This window comes from Xenopus tropicalis, chromosome 9 (assembly GCF_000004195.4).
Source record: "Xenopus tropicalis strain Nigerian chromosome 9, UCB_Xtro_10.0, whole genome shotgun sequence".
NCBI classification, from domain to species: domain Eukaryota; kingdom Metazoa; phylum Chordata; class Amphibia; order Anura; family Pipidae; genus Xenopus; species Xenopus tropicalis.
In genome coordinates, this window is record NC_030685.2 from 15,420,891 (window position 1) to 15,439,756 (window position 18,866).

The window sequence follows — 18,866 nt, forward strand, 5'->3', positions numbered from 1 at the left end:
AGAATATGTCACAGGCAAAGGCCCCCCCCGCTTAAATGGCAGCAATTTCATTCTAGAAGGAGTGAGGAGGGAAATGAGCCTCTGAAAGGCAGAGGAAAGAGAAATCAATTAATATGTGAGCACTATGGAAAATACAGATCCCTGAATGCAGGCGCGAGAGCCGCGCACAGCCGGGATCCGCCAGCAATCCTTTTACAATCGCCGTATGGGGCTCCGCACAAAAGGGGGCTGGAATTTAGCTATTGTTAAGTCACAAAACGAGCCCCACGTGGAATAGCCAATCGAGCGTCAGAGGATGGAGAGGGGTTAATTAACCTCTGGGGGGCGTAATTTCTTTCATTTTATCCCACTCTAGATGCATACAAAGCACAGCCATGCAATACTATACTGTATATATATATATGTGTCTCTCCCTGTCTCAGGCTAAGGTACACCATGTACATACAGAAACAAAAGCCGTGGGAAATAGCTCCTAATAATACACTGAGCCAAGAATAACCTGTAAATTATGTCCATTTAACAGGCCATGGCCAGTGATATTATCATATATAATATATATCAGTAATCAAAGGGTTCCGAGTTAGCAGGGCCCTCCCCCCCAGGGGCCCACAGTTAACCTACTGATTCTAACAAAAAATAAAATGGGGCCCCAATAGGAAAAAAAGACCCTTGAACATGGCCACTCCCCTGATTCACCATGGCCACTCCTTAATGATGCCAAAACCAGCCCACAATCAACCCAAACCCTACCCACTTCCTCATAAGCTCCGCCTTACACGTGAATCCTGCTTTTCCATGTCAGGGCCCAGTATTCATTGCGCCCCTGGATCTGTATTACAGTTCACAGTAAAGGGCACATTATCCTATATAGACTTTCTCATTAGTTCCCTGCACCTCTCCTGGATGACATTTGCTGATCTCATGGATCTTAAGGTCCCCATACACGGGCCGATAGTAGCTGCCGATATTGATCCCTTGGACCGATTCGGCAGCTTATTGGCCCGTGTAGGGGTAGAAACGAGGGGCCTGCCCAACCGATATCTGGCCTAAAATTGGCCAGATATAGATCGGACTGATTAGAAAATTCAGTCGGATCGGGGACCGCATCGGCTCGTTGATGCGGTCCCCGAACCGACTGCCGCCAATATAATTCAATAGTTTGGCCCCAGGGCCAAACGATAGAATTATTTTTTTTTTGCCTACACGCTCCCCAATATCGCCCTCCCGTAGGTGGGGATATCGGGCAAAGATCCATTCGCTTGTCGATCTCGCCAAGCGAGCGAATCTCAACGTGTATGGGGACTTTACTCTGCATTTGTTTCGAGATCTAGTTCTGCAGACTGCAGGGAGTTAATTTGCCCGTAAAGCTGTAGTTGCTGCACAGTTTATAGCATGATTTATTGATGCCAGAATATATAATACATTGTATAAGCTACTTGTAACTCTTAGTGGACCAAGTCTAATGATTAGAGAGTACAGTTACCCCAATATATCATCAACGAACCCACACATGAATACTGGTCTGAACACAAAAAAAAAGGTGGGTGGCTTTTATAATATAAAAAGAACCCAACCTAGTAAGTCTAAAAAGCATTTTTGTCTATCCAAGACCAATGAATGCATTGTGCTACATTTGCTCCGGAGTCGCGCCTATGTGTGCAGCAAATTCATTAAAGGAATTACAGAGCATGATATTATCGCCCCCTTGTTCTACAGCACATTCTTCTCTAAAAATATTCCACGTAGGTGGTAATGCAAAGAATATTGTCTTTTTTGCCTTATTGTGTTTGGTATAAACACAAAGCACTGCTGCCTTGGCAGTGCCGGGGTCCCAGGTTCGAATCCAGGCAGGGATCTATTTGCGAGGAGCTTGTATTTTCTCCCGTGTCTCCGTGGGTTTCCTCTGGGGGCTCTGGACCCCTCCCGCACTCCCACCACATACAGGCAGGTTAATTGGCTCCTGATGTATCTGACCCGAGTGTGTGTGACTGGGACATCAGATTCAGCAGGGTGCAAGGGAAGAAAGGAGGCACAGTGTTACTGCCTGCTCTAGCCCGGGGGCCTCTATATAATTGGCCCTGTTATCTCCAAAGCCAGAATGCTTTCTATAGTTCACCAGGCAGTAACATGGCCACAATGCATCTCCCTTACCTGGGAGTACTCATGGCTCAGTACAGCAACCCCACTTGATTGGTGGCTGCATCAACCTCAGCGTCTCATTGGCTCATATCAGCTATAAGTTTGGAATCCCTTATCCGGAAACCCGTTATCCAGAAAGTTCAGAATTATGGAAAGGCCATCTCCCATAGACTCCATTATAAGCAAATAATTCTAATTTTTAAAAATAATTTCCTTTTATTCTGTAATAATAAAACGGTACATTGTACTTGATCCCAACTAAGATATAATTACCCCTTATTGGGGGCAGAACAGCCCTATTGGGTTTATTTAATGGTTAAATGATTCCCTTTTCTCTGTAATAATAAAACAGTACCTGTACTTGATCCCAACTAAGATATAATTACCCCTTATTGGGGGCAGAACAGCCCTATTGGGTTTATTTAATGGTTAAATAATTCCCTTTTCTCTGTAATAATAAAACAGTACCTGTACTTGATCCCAACTAAGATATAATTACCCCTTATTGGGGGCAGAACAGCCCTATTGGGTTTATTTAATGGTTAAATGATTCCCTTTTCTCTGTAATAATAAAACAGTACCTGTACTTGATCCCAACTAAGATATAATTACCCCTTATTGGGGCCGAACAGCCCTATTGGGTTTATTTCATGGTTAAATGATTCCCTTTTCTCTGTAATAATAAAACAGTACCTGTACTTGATCCCAACTAAGATATAATTACCCCTTATTGGGGCAGAACAGCCCTATTGGGTTTATTTAATACTGAAATGATTTTTTAATACTGAAATGATCCAAATTACGGAAAGATCCCTTATCCGGAAAACCCCAGGTCCCGAGCATTCTGGATAACAGGTCCCATATCTGTACTAAAAAACATTTCATGCAGCTCTCCCAATTGGTCAATCTCACAACCTGATTGGACCAAATACAAATCTCATAAACAACTTTTCCCTTAGTTCCTCTGGTTGGCTGAGTGACTCAGTAGTACATATAATATCTGCTAGCTACTGTGTAATAAGGGCCTCACAGTCCCTGTATAAGTAGCTTTTAAAGAGAATAAGCAGTGGCAATCTATAGAGAAGCAGAATACATCTACATTTACAGGCCATACAGAAACCCTTTGCATACCCGCCCTGGCAGGACAAAGGCAGATGCTTATTATAAGAATACGGAGGGTCCATTCCACTGTTATTCCACTGCTCCTTTATGCCACAGCCCTTAATACCCATGTACCCAGCAACGGATCCTATCTCTAGGCCTGGCGCGGCTCTTCGCTTACAATGCCAGCGGTTTTTGCAGTGTGCTATTACCTATTGCCTCTGCCCGCTTGTCTATCCTCTTAAGGAAGCAGGGACGATTCAGCTGCATGGACTTTCATCCTCTAAACACAAAGGAAAGATTCTATCAGACGGCACAATTTCTTTTCCCCGGTATCTCCCATCTATAAGCTCCATTTATCCCCAAGGAAATAAGCAGCCGCTCAGCGACGAGGCGCCACAGACAATATAACGGAGGAATGGAGATACAGAGAGCAAGGGAAGCTGCATAATGCCTTATCCCGGGGCCCCTTCCCAGCGGCCAACACCGACATTAATCAGCTTTATGACTGTGACTGCTATGGATGGCTAGTGGGGATCATGCCGCCATGCCTGCTAATAGAGAAGGGGCCCAAACTGTGGGGCTGGCTTGCTTGGAGCAGGGGCAGATGGGGCACATCTTGGAGCAGGGGCAGATGGGGCACATCTTGAAGGCAAGTTAGTGTGAGATTTGGGGAGAGTTCCTTTGGTCTCCTAGATACACTTGAAAGCCCAACTTGACAGTCAGTTGGGGTAAGATTGAGGGGAAAATTCTACACCTAGCTTAGATGCAGGTATTGTCTAAAGGCACCCTATCCGCATAGGCTCCACCCACATACTTCAAATATACAGGTGTCCACAGGGCCGGGGGTAGGTAACAGAGATACATGCCTTGGGGCAAAACAGGCAGAGGGACCAAGTGACAGAGGGGGAAGAAGAGAAATGTGTGGACCAATCAGTGGGGGTGAGGTGCCGTAAGTGACAGAGCAGAGAGGGGTGGCAGCAGGCACATAGGGTGCCAGGCCAAGTAGAAATATCTTGGGAACCAAAACTACTCATCCTGGCTCTGGGTATCCACTAAATCCACAATTTTCCTCCTTAAACAAAGGCATCCTTTCCACATATGGTCCACCTACTCTTTCCCAATAGGCAGGTATCCAGGGAGCCCACTTCTGTCCTCCTTGAACAAAGGCATCCTTTTCACGTATGGTCCACTGACTCTGTCTTTATAGTTAGGATCCAGGAAGTCCACTTCTGTCCTCGTTGAACAAATGTATCCTTTCCACGTATGGTCCACCTACTCTATCTTTATAAGCAGGATCCAGGAAGTCAACATCTCTCCTCGTTGAACAAATGTATCCTTTCCATGTATGGTCCACCTACTCTATCTTTATAGGCAGGATCCAGGAAGTCCACATCTCTCCTCGTTGAACAAATGTATCCTTTCCACGTATGGTCCACCTACTCTATCTTTATAGGCAGGATCCAGGAAGTCCACATCTCTCCTCGTTGAACAAATGTATCCTTTCCACGTATGGTCCACCTACTCTATCTTTATAGGCAGGATCCAGGAAGTCAACATCAGTCCTCCTTCAACAAAGCAATCCTTTCCACATATGGTCCAGTTACGCTATCCCAACAGACAGGTATCTAGGCAGGATCCAGGAAGTCAACATCAGTCCTCGTTGAACATAAGGTATCCTATGCACATAAGGTCCACCTACTCTTTCCAATAGACAGGTATCCAGGGTGCCCACATCTATCCTCTTTGAACAAAGGCATCCTTTCCAAATATAGTCCACCTACTCTATCCATATAGGCAGGATCCAGGAAGTCCACATAAGTCCTCCTGTAATAAAGGCATTCTAAATACAGTCCAACTACCCTATCCCAATATACAGGTATCCAGAACACCAGCTTTGCTGCTCCTGGTATGTTATTCACCTACTTATTGTACAAAGGTATCTCTATCCTACTCTACATTCACCATCTCCTACAGCCACTTCTAGCATCCCGCCAATATAAGATACAGCTATCACAGACCACTCACCCTTTAAAAACTGGGCACAATTTAAATGCACCCCCTTAATTAAGCAACTAATTGTAACACAAGCTGAAGACTGTGCTGCTTTAAGTGCAGCCATGCAGAGGGTATGTATATTTGGTACCTTTCATCTTGTGCCCAAGACCATAATTGGACAGGAGGAGGAGTAGTCATACCCGATGAAACCTTAATAAGCATGGAATATTTGGAAGGCTTTCCAGGTTTTGTTCACATCTGACTTCTTATAAACCTTAGGGAATGCTGGGAGTTGTAGTCCAGTAACAGTTAAAGAGACAAAGCCTGAATGCCACTGTATTTGATGCACATCCACCTACCTCTCCTCCATGGCACGGCCTCTCTTCCAAAGCACGGGGGACTAAATCCTGCCCCTGGTTTCCTATTCCCTGAGCGACGGCCTTCTCTCCGGGCACGGGAAATGTTAACAGGCTTTGTCACAAGATTTCAGTCTCAGACAGACTAAGAATTGCCTCTCCCCGGGGTCCTTTTATATCCTTTGGAAACAGATGGTCCCTTTAAGATTTAGATAAAAGCAACATAATCTTAAACTGGAGAGGAGAGTGCAAAAAGGCCGCAGGACGGGGAGATTGCTCGCATTTCACTGGAATCCTGACGTTAATCGCTCAGTCTGGAGAAACACTGGACTCCTGCCAGAACGCCAGTGTGATACTGAGCAGAGGGGGACACTCACGCCCATTGCCTTCCCGCCAGGGACACTGGCACCAATCTACAGCCTCTGTCCCCACACCAGGGACACAGCACTAAACTACAGCCTCTGCCTCCATGCCAAGGACTTTGGCACTAATCTGTATCCAATGACTGCATGCCAAGGACAGCCCCAGTCCCTTCCCAGAGGCTATTATACCCCCACTGCTACTATAGGCACCATCTCTCCCTACTATACCTGCTATCCCACAGCCCCAGTCCCTTCCCAGAGGCTATTATCCCCCCACTGCTACTATAGGCACCATCTCTCCCTACTATACCTGCTATCCCACAGCCACAGTCCCTTCCCAGAGGCTATTATCCCCCCACTGCTACTATAGGCACCATCTCTCCCTACTATACCTGCTATCCCACAGCCCCAGTCCCTTCCCAGAGGCTATTATCCCACTGCTACTATAGGCACCATCTCTCCCTACTATACCTGCTATCCCACAGCCCCAGTCCCTTCCCAGAGGCTATTATCCCCCCACTGCTACTATAGGCACCATCTCTCCCTACTATACCTGCTATCCCACAGCCCCAGTCCCTTCCCAGAGGCTATTATCCCCCACTGCTACTATAGGCACCATCTCTCCCTACTATACCTGCTATCCCACAGCCCCAGTCCCTTCCCAGAGGCTATTATCCCCCACTGCTACTATAGGCACCATCTCTCCCTACTATACCTGCTATCCCACAGCCCCAGTCCCTTCCCAGAGGCTATTATCCCCCCACTGCTACTATAGGCACCATCTCTCCCTACTATACCTGCTATCCCACAGCCCCAGTCCCTTCCCAGAGGCTATTATCCCCCCACTGCTACTATAGGCACCATCTCTCCCTACTATACCTGCTATCCCACAGCCCCAGTCCCTTCCCAGAGGCTATTATCCCACTGCTACTATAGGCACCATCTCTCCCTACTATACCTGCTATCCCACAGCCCCAGTCCCTTCCAGAGGCTATTATCCCCCCACTGCTACTATAGGCACCATCTCTCCCTACTATACCTGCTATCCCACAGCCCCAGTCCCTTCCCAGAGGCTACTATCCCCCCACTGCTACTATAGGCACCATCTCTCCCTACTATACCTGCTATCCCACAGCCACAGTCCCTTCCCAGAGGCTATTATCCCCCCACTGCTACTAAAGGCACCATCTCTCCCTACTATACCTGCTATCCCACAGCCCACAGTCCCTTCCCAGAGGCTATTATCCACCCACTGCTACTATAGGCACCATCTCTCCCTACTATACCTGCTATCCCACAGCCCCAGTCCCTTCCCAGAGGCTATTATCCCACTGCTACTATAGGCACCATCTCTCCCTACTATACCTGCTATCCCACAGCCCCAGTCCCTTCCCAGAGGCTATTATCCCACTGCTACTATAGGCACCATCTCTCCCTACTATACCTGCTATCCCACAGCCCCAGTCCCTTCCCAGAGGCTATTATCCCCCCACTGCTACTAAAGGCACCATTTCTCCCTACTATACCTGCTATCCCACAGCCCCAGTCCCTTCCCAGAGGCTATTATCCCCCCACTGCTACTAAAGGCACCATTTCTCCCTACTATACCTGCTATCCCACAGCCCCAGTCCCTTCCCAGAGGCTATTATCCCCCCACTGCTACTAAAGGCACCATCTCTCCCTACTATACCTGCTATCCCACAGCCCCAGTCCCTTCCCAGAGGCTATTATCCCCCCACTGCTACTAAAGGCACCATTTCTCCCTACTACACCTGCTATCCCACAGCCCCAGTCCCTTCCCAGAGGCTATTATCCCCCCACTGCTACTAAAGGCACCATCTCTCCCTACTATACCTGCTATCCCACAGCCACAGTCCCTTCCCAGAGGCTATTATCCCCCCACTGCTACTAAAGGCACCATTTCTCCCTACTATACCTGCTATCCCACAGCCCCAGTCCCTTCCCAGAGGCTATTATCCCACTGCTACTATAGGCACCATCTCTCCCTACTATACCTGCTATCCCACAGCCCCAGTCCCTTCCCAGAGGCTATTATCCCCCCACTGCTACTATAGGCACCATCTCTCCCTACTATACCTGCTATCCCACAGCCCCAGTCCCTTCCCAGAGGCTATTATCCCCCCACTGCTACTATAGGCACCATCTCTCCCTACTATACCTGCTATCCCACAGCCCCAGTCCCTTCCCAGAGGCTATTATCCCACTGCTACTATAGGCACCATCTCTCCCTACTATACCTGCTATCCCACAGCCCCAGTCCCTTCCCAGAGGCTATTATCCCCCCACTGCTACTATAGGCACCATCTCTCCCTACTATACCTGCTATCCCACAGCCCCAGTCCCTTCCCAGAGGCTACTATCCCCCCACTGCTACTATAGGCACCATCTCTCCCTACTATACCTGCTATCCCACAGCCACAGTCCCTTCCCAGAGGCTATTATCCCCCCACTGCTACTAAAGGCACCATCTCTCCCTACTATACCTGCTATCCCACAGCCCCAGTCCCTTCCCAGAGGCTATTATCCACCCACTGCTACTATAGGCACCATCTCTCCCTACTATACCTGCTATCCCACAGCCCCAGTCCCTTCCCAGAGGCTATTATCCCACTGCTACTATAGGCACCATCTCTCCCTACTATACCTGCTATCCCACAGCCCCAGTCCCTTCCCAGAGACTATTATCCCCCCACTGCTACTAAAGGCACCATTTCTCCCTACTATACCTGCTATCCCACAGCCCCAGTCCCTTCCCAGAGGCTATTATCCCCCCACTGCTACTATAGGCACCATATCTCCCTACTATACCTGCTATCCCACAGCCCCAGTCCCTTCCCAGAGGCTATTATCCCACTGCTACTATAGGCACCATCTCTCCCTACTATACCTGCTATCCCACAGCCCCAGTCCCTTCCCAGAGGCTATTATCCCCCCACTGCTACTATAGGCACCATCTCTCCCTACTATACCGGCTATCCCACAGCCCCAGTCCCTTCCCAGAGGCTATTATCCCCCCACTGCTACTATAGGCACCATCTCTCCCTACTATACCTGCTATCCCACAGCCACAGTCCCTTCCCAGAGGCTATTATCCCACTGCTACTATAGGCACCATCTCTCCTTACTATACCTGCTATCCCACAGCCCCAGTCCCTTCCCAGAGGCTATTATCCCACTGCTACTATAGGCACCATCTCTCCTTACTATACCTGCTATCCCACAGTCCCAGTCCCTTCCCAGAGGCTATTATCCCCCCACTGCTACTATAGGCACCATCTCTCCCTACTATACCTGCTATCCCACAGCCACAGTCCCTTTCCCTTTTGTTACTGCCCAGTTCAAGCAGTTTAAGCACAGTCCTGAGAATGAGGTGTTTTGGGTGCATACGGCCCATGCTCTCCTACTGTGTGGCCCCCCCCAGACAATACTCATATTTTCAATTTCTGGCAATGCTTTGTTTGTGGTTTTGTGCAAATTTGGATAAAAGTGACAAGAAAAAGATCAATCTGAAACTCGATTGTATATGCGGCTGCCCCTCTTTTAGATAACTGTGGCCCTGACTGGCTCCGTGTCATCTGCATTTGACATGCCCGCCGTACCACCTTAAGAAGCAGTCACAGTTTAATCCTCTTCTCTACACCCCAAACAAATAGGCGGCAGTAATCCCATGAGTCATTGCATCTCCTCCTGCTATATTTCCATATCTCTCTCTCCCCGTGCTGTGTACGTGGCATTAACCCCGATTAAGGGAATCATACATACATGCACACACAGGCTCTGTGGCTTATTCAGTGAGCGGCGTCACGTGCTGGAATGAGGAAAGAAAGAGGGGGAATGAGAAATCGGCCCCTTCGGGCCCAGGAGGCAGTAAATCATTCCCGCTGGACCCATGTCTGCTGGAAACGTGAGGTTTTCTGTTACATATGATTAGGTTTCATTGGATCCACATTAAAGTGATATACAGATGGGCCGGGGCTGCGCAGAGCGGCTCCTCTGATGGATTATTTTTTGGGCATATTTATTTTCCTTTCAGTGCTTTCTTTATATTCCAGACCTTGGCGTTTCGGTGCATGGACGATGGCCAAGCAGCAAGGCAGGGAATGCATTTTTCTCCCAGAGGTCAATGGGTGGAAGCAATGTTGGACTCCCCGGCTCTTCTAAAATAAGGCAGCTGTTACAGTGCTGAGAGGCTGCAATGCAGAGATATGCGCTTGTGTGCGACACCCACGCCAATCTGTGTGTATGGGGGGTAGAGACGTCTTTAGGGGTGCCAGCAGGGGACATTTTAACTGGGGGCCTCATCAGCACAGCAATGGCATTTGAGTATAAGAAGTCCATTGTGCCTCCCTGAGATGTCTTTCTGTATGTCAAGGGGATAGTGTGTATTGTAAGGCAAGGTGGTCTCAGGGGAAGGGGTTAAACTGTGAGATGGTGTGTATAGTAAGGCAAGGTGGTGTCAGGGAAGGGGCTAAAACTGTAGGATAGTGTGTATAGTAAGGCAAGGTGCTGTCAGGGGAAGAAGCTAGAACTGTGGCATAGTGTGTATAGTAAGGCAAGGTGCTGTCAGGGGAAGGGGCCTAAACTGTAGAATAGTGTGTATTGTAAGGCTAGGTGCTGTCAGGGGAAGGAGCTAGAACTGTGGCATAGTGTGTATAGTAAGGCAAGGTGCTGTCAGGGGAAGGAGCTAGAACTGTGGCATAGTGTGTATAGTAAGGCAAGGTGCTGTCAGGGGAAGGAGCTAGAAATGTGGCATAGTGTGTATAGTAAGGCAAGGTGCTGTCAGGGGAAGGAGCTAGAAATGTGGCATAGTGTGTATAGTAAGGCAAGGTGCTGTCAGGGGAAGGAGCTAGAAATGTGGCATAGTGTGTATAGTAAGGCAAGGTGCTGTCAGGGGAAGGAGCTAGAACTGTGGCATAGTGTGTATAGTAAGGCAAGGTGCTGTCAGGGGAAGGAGCTAGAACTGTGGCATAGCGTGTATAGTAAGGCAAGGTGCTGTCAGGGGAAGGGGCCTAAACTGTAGAATAGTGTGTATTGTAAGGCAAGGTGCTGTCAGGGGAAGGAGCTAGAACTGTGGCATAGTATGTATAGTAAGGCAAGGTGCTGTCAGGGGAAGGAGCTAGAACTGTGGCATAGTGTGTATAGTAAGGCAAGGTGCTGTCAGGGGAAGGAGCTAGAAATGTGGCATAGTGTGTATAGTAAGGCAAGGTGCTGTCAGGGGAAGGAGCTAGAAATGTGGCATAGTGTGTATAGTAAGGCAAGGTGCTGTCAGGGGAAGGAGCTAGAACTGTGGCATAGTGTGTATAGTAAGGCAAGGTGGTGTCAGGGGAAGGAACTAGAACTGTGGCATAGTGTGTATAGTAAGGCAAGGTGCTGTCAGGGGAAGGAGCTAGAAATGTGGCATAGTGTGTATAGTAAGGCAAGGTGCTTTCAGGGGAAGGAGCTAGAACTGTGGCATAGTGTGTATGGATTGTAATTGTGGGACAGTGGGGATAGTAAGGCAAGATGGTGTCAGGGAACGGACTATAACTGTGGGACAGTGGGGATAGAAAGGCAAGATGGTGTCGGAATGGACTATTACTGTGGGACAGTGGGGATAGTAAGGCAAGATGGTGTCAGGGAACAGACTATAACTGTGGGACAGTGGGGATAGTAAGGCAAGATGGTGTCAGGGAACAGACTATAACTGTGGGACAGTGGGGATAGTAAGGCAAGATGGTGTCAGGGAACAGACTATAACTGTGGGACAGTGGGGATAGTAAGGCAAGATGGTGTCAGGGAACAGACTATAACTGTGGGACAGTGGGGATAGTAAGGCAAGATGGTGTCAGGGAACAGACTATAACTGTGGGACAGTGGGGATAGTAAGGCAAGATGGTGTCAGGGAACGGACTATAACTGTGGGACAGTGGGGATAGTAAGGCAAGATGGAGTAAGGGGAAGAGGCAGTAACTGGCCACGTTCAGTTACATGATAATATACTGATGCTACTCCAGGGTGAATTCATTACAGCAGGGGGTATATTATATCCCAAATAAATAGGGGAAGAAATAGGCACAATGCAGTAAGAATTTGGGCCCAGGGTCTGTGGCTTTTGGTGGCCCCTAACAGCTGCCTAACACTAAGCAGCAGCCACTGAGTCCCTCACACCAGACAGACATACGGACTCACACAAATCTCTCCGCATAAGGGTACACGTACTTAGAGAATTCTCAGTCTGTATCGCAGGAAATTAGACATGCTCAGTTCTCCTTATGGGAATCACTAATGACTGTTTTAGAGCGGATAAGAAACTCCGGCTGCACGGGAGGCCCGCCGACTCTTGGGGGTATATTTATCACGCCGTTGAGTGAAGCACTACCGGTGATGTTGCCCAGGGCAACCAATCAGCAATTAGACAGAAAACCATCGGCAAATTATCACCGGTAATATTTCACTCCACATTTTACACAGACTGATAAATATACCCCCTTCTTTTTGGGTAAAACTAAACAAAAAAAGGTCACATGACAGTAGGCCAAGATATGTTGAGAAATATGTAAGCAGAAAACTGGTATCAAAAATGGCTGCTCTCCTCCACTAAACCACACACACTAGAGACTTCACTACCACTCTGATAACTGTATAACTAAAGTGAGATTTGTCGTTCAAACCAGGCACTCCGACCCCTCCCCCCATTTGTTCTTGCCTGTGGGGGTGGGCGGTGCCACAAGGGCCTGGCACCCAGTGCTATACAGCCCTGTATTAATATTTCCATTACTCTTTATTATGCCCCACAGCATGTCCTGCACTTTATAAACCCAGCATGGAGCCAGCGTCACAGGGGGCACCACATGATTAGAGAGAGACACAAACTGGCAGAGAGATGTGGTGCCAAGCTCTGGTATGTATGAACAGAGCTCTCCAGTCTCTTATTTCTGTAAATAACAGTAAAACATGTTTTTTTTGTAAAAACCCAACAGTTAATTGAGCTTCCCCAGCAGAATCCTGCATTGAAATCTGTTTTGCAAAAACACAAACAGATTTTTTTTATATTTAATTTTGAAATTTCCCATGGGGCTAGCCATATTCTTCATTTCCCAGGGTGTCACAGCCATGTGACCTATGCTCTGATAAACTTCAGTCACACTTTACTGCTTAGCTGCAAGTTGGAGTGATATCCCCCCCCCCCTCCCAGCAGCCGATCAGCAGAACAATGGGAAGGGAGCAAGATAGCAGCTCCCAGTAGGTATCAGAATAGCACTCAATAGTAAGAAATCCAAGTCCGGCTTGGGACTCCTCCAGTTACATGGGAGTAGGAGAAACAATAGGTTAGCTGAAAGCAGTTCTAATGTGTAGCGCTGGCTGAAAGCTCAGACTCAGGCACAATGCACTGAGATGGCGCCTACACACCAATATTACAGCTACAAATACATTTTGTTGGTTCAAGAATAACATTTTAAATGGTAGAGTGAATTATTTGCTATGTAAACAGTTTCATTTAGAAATAAAAAGTATACCATAAAAAGCATGGCAGTATCCCTTTAAAGGCACCAGCCCTATAGCCACAACTTGAACTGAGTGTAGATTGCATAAGCCACAGAGCATGGTTACATCCCTTGCCGCCTGCGCTGCCATAGAGCAATGATAGGACTACTCAGCCTCATAGCAGTGTCACCCCCTACCAGGGCTTATGCTCTGCAGCTAAGCAGATAGCGGCCTGTAACTACAAAAAGGGCTCTGTGGGTATAAAGTGACACATATCCAACTATACGGAGACTGTAAACAACCTGTACACAGGCTGTCACATAGTCATGCACGGCAGTAATGCCTCTGCACTCCACTAATGAGATTTCTTGTTTCAGTCGCTGCCTGAGATATTGCATGGATAAAGATATAGACGTGGGACTTGGGAAGGAGAGCTTAAGGCTACTCTGTAAATTAACTGCTCTAAATGGAGCTAATATACAATGTGCCATAAATTACACATGAAGAATGTCCTCCTACTTTCAAATGTATTTGCAATGTCTTAGCCAAAGCCTAAGTGGCCACTTCTAGGTGGAAATCATGGTGATTTTATTCTACTGCCGTCATGTGGGGATAATAGCCTCTGAGAAGGATGGTGCCTATAGTAGCAGTGGGATAATAGCCTCTAGGAAGGGACTGGGGCTGTGGGATAGCAGGTATAGTAGGGAGAGATGGTGCCTATAGTAGCAGTGGGGGGATAATAGCCTCTGGGAAGGGACTGGGCTGTGAGATAGCAGGTATAGTAGGGAGAGATGGTGCCTATAGTAGCAGTGGGATAATAGCCTCTGGGAAGGGACTGTGGCTGTGGGATAGCAGGTATAGTAGGGAGAGATGGTGCCTATAGTAGCAGTGGGGGGATAATAGCCTCTGGGAAGGGACTGGGGCTGTGGGATAGCAGGTATAGTAGGGAGAGATGGTGCCTATAGTAGCAGTGGGATAATAGCCTCTAGGAAGGGACTGGGGCTGTGGGATAGCAGGTATAGTAGGGAGAGATGGTGCCTATAGTAGCAGTGGGGGGATAATAGCCTCTGGGAAGGGACTGGGGCTGTGGGATAGCAGGCATAGCAGGGAGAGATGGTGCCTATAGTAGCAGTGGGGGGATAATTGCCTCTGGGAAGGGACTGGGGCTGTGGGATAGCAGGTATAGCAGGGAGAGATGGTGCCTATAGTAGCAGTGGGGGGATAATAGCCTCTGGGAAGGGACTGTGGCTGTGGGATAGCAGGTATAGTAGGGAGAGATGGTGCCTATAGTAGCAGTGGGGGGATAATAGCCTCTGGGAAGGGACTGGGGCTGTGGGACGTATCTTTCTATTCAGATCTCCCATTTATATTCCAGACTCTCTTTGCAACTTTACATTTGCAAAACCCTGGTTGCTAAAGACCTTTAAAAAGCCATTGACCAGTAATCCCTGGTACCATGCCTAAGCCAATGACTGACAATTCTAACTCGAGTACTTGCAGACAGACCCAGTTCATGACCAGCCACAACCCACACTTCCATGTATGAGCACAGGTCAGCCAATCACGGTGCCAGAACTGGTCATTCAATTGACTGAGCCATATTGATTGAGGGAATTCTCTCTCCCTTAAGATGCTTAATTAAAAAGCCAATTAGGGCAGACAGAAGGGAACACACGTAGGGTCTCTATCCAAAGGCCTTAAACTACTAACTGCCTGACCCGCAGGGTTCCTTTCGCTGTTTTGTGGACCCTGACAATGGAGAGGCTGCCGGTGCCTTTTTTTTGTGAACTGTAATTCCCAGAATAGCTTATACCCTGTGCCAGTCGAGAAACCCAAACATTTGTTACTTGGTCTCCCTCCTCTCTTGCAGCCCCTCTATCAGAACCGGCAGTGGGGTGCGTCATGAACATTCCTTCCCATGGATGTTGGGGAAACTGGCCCCGGGAGTTGAGTGGTTAATAAATCTCAGCACATATTTCTTCTGCCCAGGCCACAGAAAGGAGCCCCATGGGTTATAAATAGGCCGGGACTGGCTGCACGTTACCCCAGTGAGCTCAATCCCATGAGAATAAATTATTCATAGGCTCAGATCTGACACTATTTATATCATGTCCCTGTTGGATTTGCCGGCAGCGGGCAAGGCCCCAAGGCCTTCACATTTGTACCCATTCAGTGCCAGAGAGGGGCCTGACATTAATACGGTGAGCCTTTTAACTCCATATTATCAAGCCATTTATCAAAGTGGATTGGAATATTAGATGTTCCGGGTGCTGGAATCCGATAGGCCCATTTCAGTGAACGGGTGCATAGGGCACAGAGCGGAAGTGAGTCTAAAATAAGTCATGGAATCTGTGGCAGAGGCAAGGGACCATGGCAGGGAGTTTAACAAGGCCTTGCTGTCATGGATGGGAGGGGGGGTTCTAATTACCAGCGGGAGCTCCCTTGCTGCCGTGTTCTGCAGTTCAGTGACAACGCAAATACACGAAATGAAACGCCACCGCAACAGAAGGTGTGAAATTTGGCTTCTGCGTTTACAGTTTCCCAGCTGGTCGCAAGGCAAAAGCTTTATTCTCGCTGAATGCCCGCTCTCTAATTTGCCAGCCGTGCCATTCTTCCTTCTCAGCCCCGTGCTTCTGCAATGCAGCTGCCTAGCAGGGAAACTCGGCTCACACTGCCCTGTGAGTCGCCAAGTCCCATTACACCTCCGGGGGGGTCTGTGGCTAATTTCCCAAAATTCCATGGCTGAAGGAAAGCAGCAAATGGCTTTTTCGAGCGAGGGCACTGGGCATTTTATAGTTCCCTGCCGGCACGCAGCAGAACCAAAGAGGAATCTGTCTTTACTGTACTTACAGCCTTACTGGAACCAGAAATCTTAGGGGCCCCATACAAATAAAAAGTCGGGCCCTCCTTCCCCACGACAAAGAGACATCAGGGCCCACATACTGTATAAAAAATAAAGCACTGCTGTCCATTCCCATTCTTCCTACAGTAACCCAGCAGTACTATGATAGTACCAAGAAGTTTGGGGGGGCTAACCGAACTACACCTTCTTTATAGTATCCCAGGGCAACTTCCATATACAATAACCCAAATTACATGGCATGATAAATGCAGTGCCAATTTAATCCAAAATACCCTAGAACACATGGCAACATCAGATATAATTCTCCAGAGTACATGCAGTGGCTATTTAATGTATAATGCCCTTAAACATGGGACAGGATGAATGCAGTGCCAGTTCCATGTATAATACCCCAGAACACACGGCAGATAAATACAGTGCCAATTCCATGTATAATACCCCAGAACACATGGCAGATAAATACAGTGCCAATTCCATGTATAATACCCCAGAACACACGGCAGATAAATACAGTGCCAATTCCATGTATAATACCCCAGAACACATGGCAGATAAATACAGTGCCAATTCCATGTATAATACCCCAGAACACACGGCAGATAAATACAGTGCCAATTCCATGTATAATACCCCAGAACACATGGCAGATAAATACAGTGCCAATTCCATGTATAATACCCCAGAACACACAGCAGATAAATACAGTGCCAATTCCATGTATAATACCCCAGAAAACACGGCAGAATAAATACAGTGCCAATTCCATGTATAATACCCCAGAACACATGGCAGATAAATACAGTGCCAATTCCATGTATAATACCCCAGAACACACGGCAGATAAATACAGTGCCAATTCCATGTATAATACCCCAGAACACACGGCAGATAAATACAGTGCCAATTCCATGTATAATACCCCAGAAAACACGGCAGGATAAATACAGTGCCAATTCCATGTATAATACCCCAGAACACATGGCAGATAATTAAAGTGCAAATTCTATGTATAATATCCAGAAAATATGGCTGATAAATATAGTGCTAATTCCATGTGTAATATCCCAGAACATATGGCAGATACAGTGCCAGCTTCATGTATAATACCCAAGAACACATGGCAGAATAAAGTGCCAGTTCCCTGTATATTACCACTGGCAGGACCAGACCTAGGGCAGGCCATTTCATCCCCCCCGCCTCCCCACTGTCAATGTGTGTGTTTGCAAGTTTGCGAGGTGTGGGGACTAGGTGGCCAGCTGGGTGGCCTTGGGTGCCGGCTGGGTCTGGCACTGACTACTGGTGTCTGTAGGCATTGATTCCTTCACTGGAATCTGCTTATATGTATACAAAAGACAAAAGAAAGTCCACATAAGCAGTGGAAGGCTGAGGTTTCATAACAGGACAAAACCAGCATGGCCATTTGGCTATTAATTTAGATGTGTGATGCAGACTGTACTGCTTTGTGGGCAGCCATACAGTACTCAAATCTCCTGCTAGAGAGCTACTTAGTATATTGATTTTATATGTGTTTGATTTTATGGGGGGATAGGGAAATGCCCTTGCTACTACAGGTTTGGGCGGTGATGATACGATATACTATAGAAAAGGCAGCCCACCCCTGCAAATTGTGCAATATTTGTTCCTTTTATTGCAGGTTACTTATGCAGGGTGCCTGTGCCAGTGACAAAGACTGATCTGTGCCATACCCTGCATGGCGGGAGGAATCCATTCCCCTCTCTCCGTTCCATCAGAGGCTGCAGACTTCTCACTGGCTGCTGTTTGTTCTCCTCTAATCCACAGACACAGTATTGTACAAATTCCCCGGCCAGATTTCCATTATCTGAATAAAAGACCCATCCTACCCCCGCCCCCCTCCGTCTGGATCTTCATTCCCACCGCATGGCTGAGTCACTTTGCCACTGATCGCTGCAGCCAATGAAACTGGGAATTAGAGATATTCTTCACCGCGGCCAAGCTTTAAAAATAAATCTGAACAGGAAAGCCCGTGCCAAGAATATGCAATTCACAGCCTTTACTGCAATAGCTGAAATGTTATGTTCTGCAACCCGCAGGCTGCCAACGCCATCCCAGATACCAACAGGGTGCCCGTCCCTGTAATTTGACAGGGGGCGACCCCCCCTCTCCACTGATGAAGGTATCTGAAATACGGGAGGCTGAAATGAGCTCAGAAAAGCAGGCGACTGGCATCTACATTTACTGTATGTATGTGTGCCAGGATGTGCGTGGTTGTGCCACACAAGGGTGTGAAATATTCCCTTCCTATGTGCCCCAGAGGGCGTGACAATGAATACGGATAATTATGTGCCACCGCGTGTATTTATGCAAGGCAAGTGATTATACTGCGGCACATGTGCTGGTGGGCACAGACTGGCAATCAGTAGAGTCGGGCATATGCCAGAGGGGCTGTAAGATATCATACACAGTGATTATTTATTGGGCCTAGGGGGGGTCATTTGCACCGCTGTGTACGTGAAATACCAGGGCCTATTTGAATCTCAATCTTGACCTGTGTACTAGGCCGGGACTGGCAATCTGTGGATT

The 18,866-nt window shown here is 47.8% G+C and overlaps 1 protein-coding gene across 4 annotated transcripts in view; it reads right to left on the minus strand.

Annotated features, from left to right (window-relative positions):
- The window catches only part of rai1 (retinoic acid induced 1), a 119,537-nt gene that overhangs the window by 22,197 nt on the left and 78,474 nt on the right, over positions 1-18,866 (minus strand). Inside the window, exon 1 of one of the 4 annotated variants that reach the window (XM_004918075.4) lies at positions 18,011-18,101. The exons of 2 other annotated variants lie outside the window; for them this stretch is intronic. The gene's annotated coding sequence lies outside the window, so the exon portion shown is untranslated. Of the gene's footprint in view, positions 1-5,597; positions 6,088-18,010; positions 18,102-18,866 lie in introns of those variants that run through there. One more of the 4 variants, XM_004918072.4, reaches the window with a different exon arrangement.